This window comes from Pipistrellus hanaki (assembly GCF_964339955.1).
Source record: "Pipistrellus hanaki genome assembly, chromosome: 4".
In the NCBI taxonomy this organism is placed as follows: Eukaryota; Metazoa; Chordata; class Mammalia; order Chiroptera; family Vespertilionidae; genus Pipistrellus; species Pipistrellus hanaki.
In genome coordinates, this window is record NC_140506.1 from 64,622,264 (window position 1) to 64,632,102 (window position 9,839).

The window sequence follows — 9,839 nt, forward strand, 5'->3', positions numbered from 1 at the left end:
ACAAAATGTATTGCACAGGAAGCTGAAATTAGATCAAGGGCACCAGGTGATTATTGCTATAAACAGCAGCTAAAACAAAATAAATACATTGAAAATGTCTTATTGTTTACTTTTTTAACAAAGTTCCAACGTTTCTACCAGTTCACTTGTGTTCCACAATCCAGCAGCTGAGATAATATTGCAGGACCGTCAGTGGAGAGAAAAAAGCAACTCTAAGTTGCTTTCTCTCCAGTCTTGGTTGTAAGTTATACTGAGTTGTTCACCTATCCGAAACTCATTCTTCACTATGACGGTGAACACACATTAGAATCTAGAAAAGGGGTGAGAGGAGGTATGTATTAAATAATTGGAGAATGATTGAAGAAGAAACATCTATAAAAATGTCTTTCACCAAAGCCGGTTTGGCTCAGTGCATAGAGTGTCGGTCTGCGGACTGAAGGGTCCCAGGTTCAATTCTGGTCAAGGGCATGTACATTGGTTGCGGGGACATCCCTGGTGTGGGATGTGCAGGAGGCAGCTAGTCGATGTCTCTCTATCTCATCAATGTTTCTAGCTTTCTATCTCCTCTCCCTTCTCTCTGTAAAAAATCAATAAAATATATACTTTTTTAAATGTTTGTTTCACATACTATTAAAATCAACTATTTTGACAATTAGCATAACATTTTAACTAAATTAAGGACAGAGTTGTGTATAATTTATTGAAGTAAGCATTCCTATGTGTGTAGCAATATTTTCTCATCACAAGAGAAAATACAGTCCAACAATACACTAAAGAGTCACAGAATCACACTATTTTAACTGAAAATGTCCTTAAATACCATCTTGTACTTATATTTTAACCACTCATCTTTTGTTTAAGTAAAAGCAAAGAATAAATCCATAGCTGCCTAAACCAGTTTGGCTCAATAGATAGAGTGTCAGCCTACAGACTGAAGGGTCCCAGGTTTTGATTCCGGTCAAGGGCATGTACTGTGGTTGCGGGCACATCCTCAGTAGTGGGTGTGCAGGAGGCAGCTGATAGATGTTTCTCTCCCATCGATGTTTCTAACTCCCTATCCCTTCCCTTCCTCTCTAAAAAATTAATAAAATATACTTATAAATAAATAAATAAATAAATAAATAAATAAATCATAGTTGATTAGATTAGTATTAGAAACCTTATTAAACAGGAACTGCATATATTTTAAGTGTTACAGTGTTATTAAGAAAAAATTTTTGAAAATATGTATTGAATTTTAAAGTGACAATCGGAATACTCAATGTCATTAGTTAAATAATTCATGGTTACAAAATATTTTAAACTATAATAGGCACAGATATAATTTGTATTAAAACTACTTTTTCATTTTTAGGCTTCAGTAAACATTACCAGAATTAGTTATAATGAATTTTAATTCAATCTAAATTTAGAGGTTTAGGGAATCTTGATACTGTGTTTACTGGTAAGATATTAAGATTTTTAAATTATGATTGCATTTTTGTAACTATAGATAGATATATTCTATCTTGCTATTTCTAGTCAAATAGAAATAAAGAAAATGTAGTCCCTTGGCTAGGGAATTTTGGATTCTGACTATATTAGGCAAGCAACCTAATTCTGGTTTAATTCAAACTTTAAATGAGAATTCTCCAAGAAGAGGTTTCATAAGAAAATAATAACTTTAGAGATTCCTCTACTGTCAAAAATTGGGAGTGGTTTGTCTCAATGTGCACTGGACCCAAACAGCATCGGCCAGTGAGAAGGGGATGACAATTTAGAGCAGAGGCTAAGTGCAATTGACAGGATTCCTTTTGCTTGCCCAATATTCATTCCAACTTCTTTTGTATGCAGCAGTGCTGTTTTGTTGGGAGGATTATTCAGTTCCCACTGATTGTGGTCTTGGCAGGACGTCAAGGGGCCCTACCTTGCCCTAGCCAAGGGAAGGGAAAAACATAGATCAATCTAAACTAATCAAACATATACAACCACTCTCAGGAATTTAACCCTCAGAAATTGAGCTCTGGGTTGCGATGGAAGAAAAGTGGTGGAGCTGATTCATCCCAGTGGTGGTAGTTCCTGCTGCCTTTAGCATCAGAATTGCCTTTTCTAAGACCTGATCCTATTGCTTTTATCTGTCTATGTGTCAGATGCTTACATGTTCTTCCAAAAAATATATCTTTGTCTCACTCTTACATTGCTTAAATAGATTTCTATTACTTTTCACCGAATGTCCTAAGTGTTTCGCTGAGGAGCTGGCTTGAGTCCAGAACCCACCTCAAAGTAGAGGCAAGGGATGCAAGGAGCCCAAATCAGTGTTCCAAGAGCAACAGCAACGTGATGAGGCCACGTTTTTCATGGTTCTGTCAAGCCTTCACATCAAAGGAAGTTCACTTCAAAACAAACAAACAAACAAACAAAAAAACCCCACCACATTAGAAGGAGAACAAATAGCAGGTCCTATACTTTTATATGAGCAATTGTGTTGTCCTGGGACAATCAATCCTTTCAAAATAGGACAGTGAGAACAAGGATGTGGGAGTAGACCCCCGGCCAGAGGAAGAGACTAGCAGAATATTAGTGACACATTGGGCTTAAGTTCAGCACAAAGAACCAAAGAAGATGATGGAAGTGGTCTGTAGCTCAGGGACATCCCAATGAAATGGTCAGGGCTTACCCTGCCATAGTTGACCGTGGATCCAGTTTAACATGACTGATTATAGACTCTGCTGAGACCAACACAGTTAACAGTCAGGAATGGCTTGAGGGCTGGGCAAAGGTGCTCTTTGTGTGCAGATCTTCTGGCTGAGTGACCAGCTGGCTGGGAGAAGCAGGCCAAAACAGGATAAAGATGGTTTGTTAAAAGTGGAGAAGTCAGTGATGAGCTGTGTCTTGAACTGAAGAAGAGGTTTAAATAAATAACCTACCAAGATATTTTACCTCAAGAAATGACATCTCTGCATTTGAATGCACTCTTCTATATCCTTGGGTTGTCTTTCCCTTTATTCTTCCTTGGTAAGATGGCTTTTATATCTTAGATCTAGCTCAAATGCCATTTCAATGCTCAGGAGAATTCTTGGCTCTACAGATGGGTTTATGATATTTTTACATAATTCTAATTAGAGTTAAGTATCTATCCTTTCTACAGGAAGGCATGAACAGTTTCTAATTAATCTATGGGTCTGTGCTCTATGCACTTCACATTGCAGGCATTCAGGGAATAGTTGTTGAATGAATGAATGCCAAGTTCACGAATAATGTGGCTCTCTCTGGCTGAAATTATGTAGATCTCTCTTTAATGTTTTAAGTATTCATGAAAAATGCTTCAGCTGGAAATTAAACTTCATTATCATCTGAGACACCATGTGCTCTCCTTTACATACAAAATCAATTCTACTACTGATGGATGTAAAATATCACCAAGATGAGGAGAAAAGAAAGAAAATGCAAAGAAGTGAAGGGAGGAGAAGTATATGTCTCAAAGCTCAGCAATGGAAATATATTTCATATTCCTTAGGTACTCCTCTATGGTGTATAAATGGAATAAAACAACATGACATTCTAGTTGGTATTTGGAAAACATGAATAGCAAGCATATCAGTTGCAATGAAAAAGAAAATGTGCTTAAGTGCTCACCTGGCTGTATTCAAATAACAGACTCAGAGACAGAAGTATAAAGAAAACAAGACTCTTAATACATTCTCAAGAGCTGGTGTCTGTCGGGTTGTACAGGCACACCTGAGACAGTAAACCCAGCCTATTTATTCAGTCCCTCATCCAGTTCTTCATTGGATGAGTACTAGGGGATCATCTGTTTCCTCATATGTCACCTAGGTCTTGCTGTCTTACATTAGGCCACTTAAAAAAAAATCAGCTGAGGTCTTTTCTACTTGCTTTCACCTTCCCTTGTCTAACAGGCAGGCGCTGGCCCACATCCACAGTTCCTTGCTCTTACATCCTCTTCCCTCCTCCCTACATTCTGTTTTCCCTGGAGAAATTCAGCAACCGGACTTATCAAAAGCTAACCATACTGGAGATGGATCACAGGCCCATTTCCTACAAAAACTGACTATGGGAGAGGGGAGTCTAGATTCTCTGTGGTTGATGAGTATCATTCTCTGCTTCATTTAGATGGCTCTTTACTCCAGATCAAAGGCTTGAAAAGAGTTTTTCTTCTCTGATACCTGAAATTCCAGCTTTCCATGCACACAGTCATCAGCATTATCTTCTTAGGAAAGAGTTCTTCCTCAACAATAAAGACTAACAGCTAGCTGGTAATGTGCATACCTGAAAGTATTCCATTTAGAAGTAACTTCTATTTAAGGTACAAAATTAAAAATAGTTTTAAAAGGAGTGATTTATGCATCATTTAACTTTTTTATCTCAGCTATATAGAACCAGATTTACTCATAATGTAAGTGAATTTAAAAAATGCAATTTTAAAACAAATGTCAGTCTATTCCCTTAACGTACATACAAGTTCAATAGACAACAAATAAAATAGTTGAGAGAAAATTTGTGTCAGAAAATTTCAGATATACTTGATTTAAGTCATGAAGAGTCCTAAAAAACATATCAATGTGTAAAGCACATTTGTGCCAATCCTGGAAAAAATCAGACCCTGCTTCCTTTTACAAAGATAATCAGAAACATGTCCAAACAATTGTTTCAATGAGCTTATTCACTTTCAGAAGGTTAAAGTCTCCTATTCCTATTTCTTTGGGGATTCTTCCTATCTTTATCTTTAACAAGCTCAGTACAAATTGCACCCATCAAGTGAGTTGGCAGTTTACAAGGCAACTGTGCCTGCAAGAAACTAGGCTAACATTTTCACTTATCAGACTAATGTCTGACATTACAAAATAGCAACTCAAATTTTTCCATCAAATGATACTGCTAAGAGTAAGAAACTTGTTTCCAAAATCACAGCAATTTGAAAGTTTTCCTTTTACAAACACCAGGACCTCGAAGCATAAATGCTATATATTAGAGCTTATACATGACAGATGAAACTCCCTGCATAAACCATCTTCATTTCATTAAGACTTTGTGATAATATATCACATTAAGTACCAAAGAATATTTCTTTCTGAATGTTAGATCCAAAATGTAACTGAGAAATCTAACTTTTTTGAAGAAAGGATTGATCCTAATTAGCAGAGGGTCATCCTAATGTAGTAAAATTTTAATCTAATTTATTGTTTGCATTTTTACTATCTCTTTAGAAATGCAATACACTATAAATTTTCAGATGGCCCCAATTTCCATAAAAACACATGAAACAATTGACCATTCTACTTCCCCTTAAATGGAGAAAGGAAATAAGGTTCCCAATGCACCCCAAAAGCTTTCTAAAATTCTACCTTCAGAAAGTTCTTTTTTCTCTTTCTTACAGCGTTTTATCTCTATAGTCTTCAAAAACAGTGTTGCTTTATTAGAGTTTAGATTCACCTGAGAAACTGTGGCCTTGCTGTCCCTATGGAAATACAGACACTCAAGTCTTTGTTGGACCAGGAGTGAGATGGAGAGGAGCCAGTCATCTCCATGGTGCACAGGTTAGAAGGAAGTCCCTTTCTCTCAGAAAGCTAAGAAGTGCTATCCAGCCCCTAATTACTTTTCCATGTCCCTTGCCCTGCAGCTCGGAGCAGGGTATAATTCCCAGTCATCCTGTAGCTGCAGAAACCAGTCAGTGAGGAGGCTCCCCATTCTGGGAATGAAGAGAAATGGGTTCGGGAGGAAGGGCTTTTCCACTTCAACCACTGAAACCATGACCAGTTATAGTCAATTGCACACTTTTACTTAACTGAGCACCATTCCAACACATCTTCCAACAGAGGAGAATAATAGGGGGGAAAAAGAAAGAAAGAAAGAAAGAAAGAAAGAAAGAAAGAAAGAAAGAAAGAAAGAAAGAAAGAAAGAAAGAAAGAAAGAAAGAAAGAAAGAAAGAAAGAAAGAAGCAAAGGATCATGGTGGGAGAGGGGAAGGTTTTCCATCTTCTTTGGGGTACTGAGCAGTGGAGTCTCAAGGATTCTTCAAGCAAATCAGTCCAACCAAGAGGTCAGGTAACAGCAGTTGAAGAACATGGTAGCATATCAAGCAATGGGAGCATGTTCTGCAGCCTGCAAGGCCGTTTCACACTTGCTCTAAAATCACAGGAATCATATATTGTTTTGTATAGTATGACACAATAAATTGTCAAAATTACCTGAAAACATATCTAAAATTCCATCCCTCATTCTTAGGTCTTCAGTTCTAATCAGAATTGAAATGATCTCCTTGAATAATCATGCTTTCCACACAGCAGTATAGGTAAGGAAAAAGTGTATGTATAAACTTTATTTTGTCAAAGGGGGAGGGGGGGAGGATAATCCAGTTAGCAGTTTCTGTTTTGTGAGCCAATTTTAAAAGGAAACATTGATTCTTATTTCTTCTGTATTTGGCACATATTTAGATGATGTGGCAGAAGTCCAGCATCTATGTTTGGAGTTTTTCCCAAATTTCTCCTAATTGGTCTGCTGCCCCTCCTTCCATTCAAATTTCCACACCCCAAATCCAGTGTTTCTCAAACTCCACAAATGTACTGAGCCCTTTCAATGGAAAACAAAATCAACATTTGAGGCTTTCTGGTATTGATAAGTTATTTTTATTATTATGTTTGTTAAATATGTATAAACACAAAACTATGTATAAGCTCCTTATGCTTAGTGATTTAATCTTGTAACCAAAACAAATTTACCAATATACATCAATAAACTTTAAAAATAAGTAAAATTAAAATTAACTGCATTAATTTAGTGTGATAAATGGTATTATTGTGCTGTAATTAAATGTCATATGACACTAAACTGCTTCAGCACAGGTCAGCATCTTAGTTCAAAATGTTTATACTATCCTGTGATATCTTATTTTTAGAGTTCTAACACGTTTCTCTATTAAAACTATTGTGAAGCCTTCAATTGTGCTTTCACTGTTATGTCATTTGCCCTTTACCTGGTATGAAATGCATTATTTATGTATTAAGTTCCACCTCTCTTCTTTTCATATTATCCCATTTAAAACTATCTCTTCCATTAAGCACATTGGTAGACATCAATGCACAGCGGTTCTCCAATGAAGCAATTTTGCCCTCTAGGGCCCATTTAATAACATCAGGAGATATTTTTGGTTACTACAACTAGGAGGAGAGGGCACCAGTATATAATTTAATATGAAAGGCTAGGGATGCTGCTGAATACCCTACAGAGTACAGGACATATTCCCACAACAAAGAATCATCTGATCCAAAATGTCAGTAGTATAGAAGTTGAAAAATCCAGCCCAGGCAAATACCAAATGCCAAATGTCAAATTCTATTTAGCACACAATTGTCTGTGGTCCTCTGGGTGATCCAAAATGTGTTTATAAGTAACTTTAAATTTTCATTTGAAATTTTAAAAAATTAGAGGTCATTCTATCTTTCTGAAAAATTCCTGAACTCCATTAAATTTGTTATAAAAATTAAAACCACAATAATTCAGTAAGAGCTACCAATTTAAAGCCATCAATTTCCTTATATAAAATTCACACCAGGTGTGACTTTTGAACAATACTCTGCCCTCGAGAAGTTAATGATCTAAAAGGAAATTGGTATTTCCACAGAACCAAATTATACAAAAAAAAAAAAAAATGCTATCTTATTCACAGGCTTAATTTACAACATGTTAGTGAACATTCCATTGCAGAGAAAGAAGAGAGGTAAATAATTGTATTTCCCATGTCTTGTCCGTTAAGAACTCTCTTTGTGAAGGGAGATGTTGATTATAGATAAAGGGAAATCATTCCAAGCTTCTTATGTGGGATCAACACACACACACACACACACACACACACACACACACACACACACTACATGAAAGGCATTCAGTGTTTTGATTTTAATCTCACAAAATGTTCAATAAAATCCTCAGCAAAGTTTGACTTCAATATGGACTCCAGTATAATAGGTGATAAAAATCAGTTCCAGTATAAAGATGACAAAGAACTGAAATTATAAGCAATACATTTCAAACACTTGCCATTTGCTTGATTTCCCACAGTGCTGTGAAGGAGGCTGGGCCCGCAAATACTCTCTGTATTTATAGCTCTAACTAGCTATATGCTCCTAGGCTTTGTACCCTATGAAATCTATCAATTATCAATACTAATAAAAGATTAATAGACCAGATAAACTGGACATCTTCCAGACATCATTCCGGACATCATTCCTGGCAAAACGGGAGCCCAGCCTGGGGGAAGCTGCCCGTGGTCCCAGGTGCCTGTAGCAAGCTGGAGGGAAGAAAGCCCAGATCCAGGGTGCCTGCAGCCAACTCGGGCAAAGCCACCTGGGGTCCCAGGTGCCTGCCCGGGTGAAGCTGGCCCCGGTGAAACTGGCCTGGGTCTAGGGTGCCTGCAGCTGGCCAGAGGGAGGGAAGCCCGGGTCCCAGTTGCCTGCAGCTGGCCAGAGGAGGAAAGCCTGAGTCTCAGGTGTGGGAGCCAAGGCAGAGGCTGTTAGGGGGAATTAGGCAAGCAGGCAAGCAGTTAGGAGCCAGAGGTCCTGGATTGCAAGAGGATTGTCCGACAGTTGGACATCCTCCATGGGGTCCCAGATTGCAAGAGGGTGCAGGCCAGGCTGAGGGACTGCCCCCCACCCCACTCCGTACATGAATTTTGTGCACCAGGCCTCTAGTCCTATTATATTACTTGGAGAAATATTTCTACCTGCAGCATTCAAAACATTGTACTTGTTTTGTCATATCCATAATAATAATAGTAATAAAGCTGTATGACTTTTGAAGAAAAAGATAGAAACAATTTGGTATCCTGTCACTGCTGAATAATTTTGGAGGGTCCACATATTCATTTTACTTGGTTCTATAATAGGGAATCAGTTCTAACCTTTTGTATCTTTCAAAAAGTTTGCAGGGTTCCATTCTTCCCCTACTTGGAAGCCTACAAGTTATAATGGGCACAGTTTCAAGGTATACTCCTGAGTCAGAAACAAAATCCAATTCTTTACTCACAGCACTAGCAGTAGTCAAACTACCATCGTTTTTGTTCTCTGAGTCTCAATTCCCATGGGTCACTGCAAAGAGGATGGGTGACACCTCTACATAGAGTGGGGCAAATTACAGGGAAGGGACTCCTGACTTTAGGAAACCAAATCTTTTGTAATAGGCAGTAAGAATGCTTGAAATTTGACCTAGGCAGATGTTAACTTTATTATAGTAAACAGTAAACCAACTTGCCCTTCCATCTGTAGCTAGACTTAGTCCTTATCTTCCAAGGCTGTTTGTATGCAAACAACCTTAAGCAGATAGTTTTAGTTAAGAGAGATAGTACCTTTGATCCTAAGATATGTAGATATACAAGAGACCCATGGAGAATTGTTGAAATGAAAAAATGAAGCATCATAACCAAAAATGAGTGAAGTTATGATTAGTATCTGTTCTTTGGGGTCAATTCATCCACTGAACCAAGTTGATTCCCACTAATTTAGAAATTGAGATCTAGAAAATTTTCAACAGATATTTTCTCTCCTCCACCCCCAGTATATCTTACCTTTACTTCTTTAGTACCATGGATCTTATACAGCCTACAGTTGGATTGTTGGGAATAAGAACAGACATTCTTCTCATATTCCTTTCTATCCCCCCCAAAATGCTAGAATTGAATATAATTTAAATAGCTTTGTCTTTCTCTCTCTCTCTCTATCTCTCTCTCTCTCTCTCTCTCTCTCTCTATATATATATATATATATATATATAGAGAGAGAGAGAGAGAGAGAGAGAGATAGAGAGAGAGAGAGATATGTATATAGAAAGATAGATGATATAGATATAGAT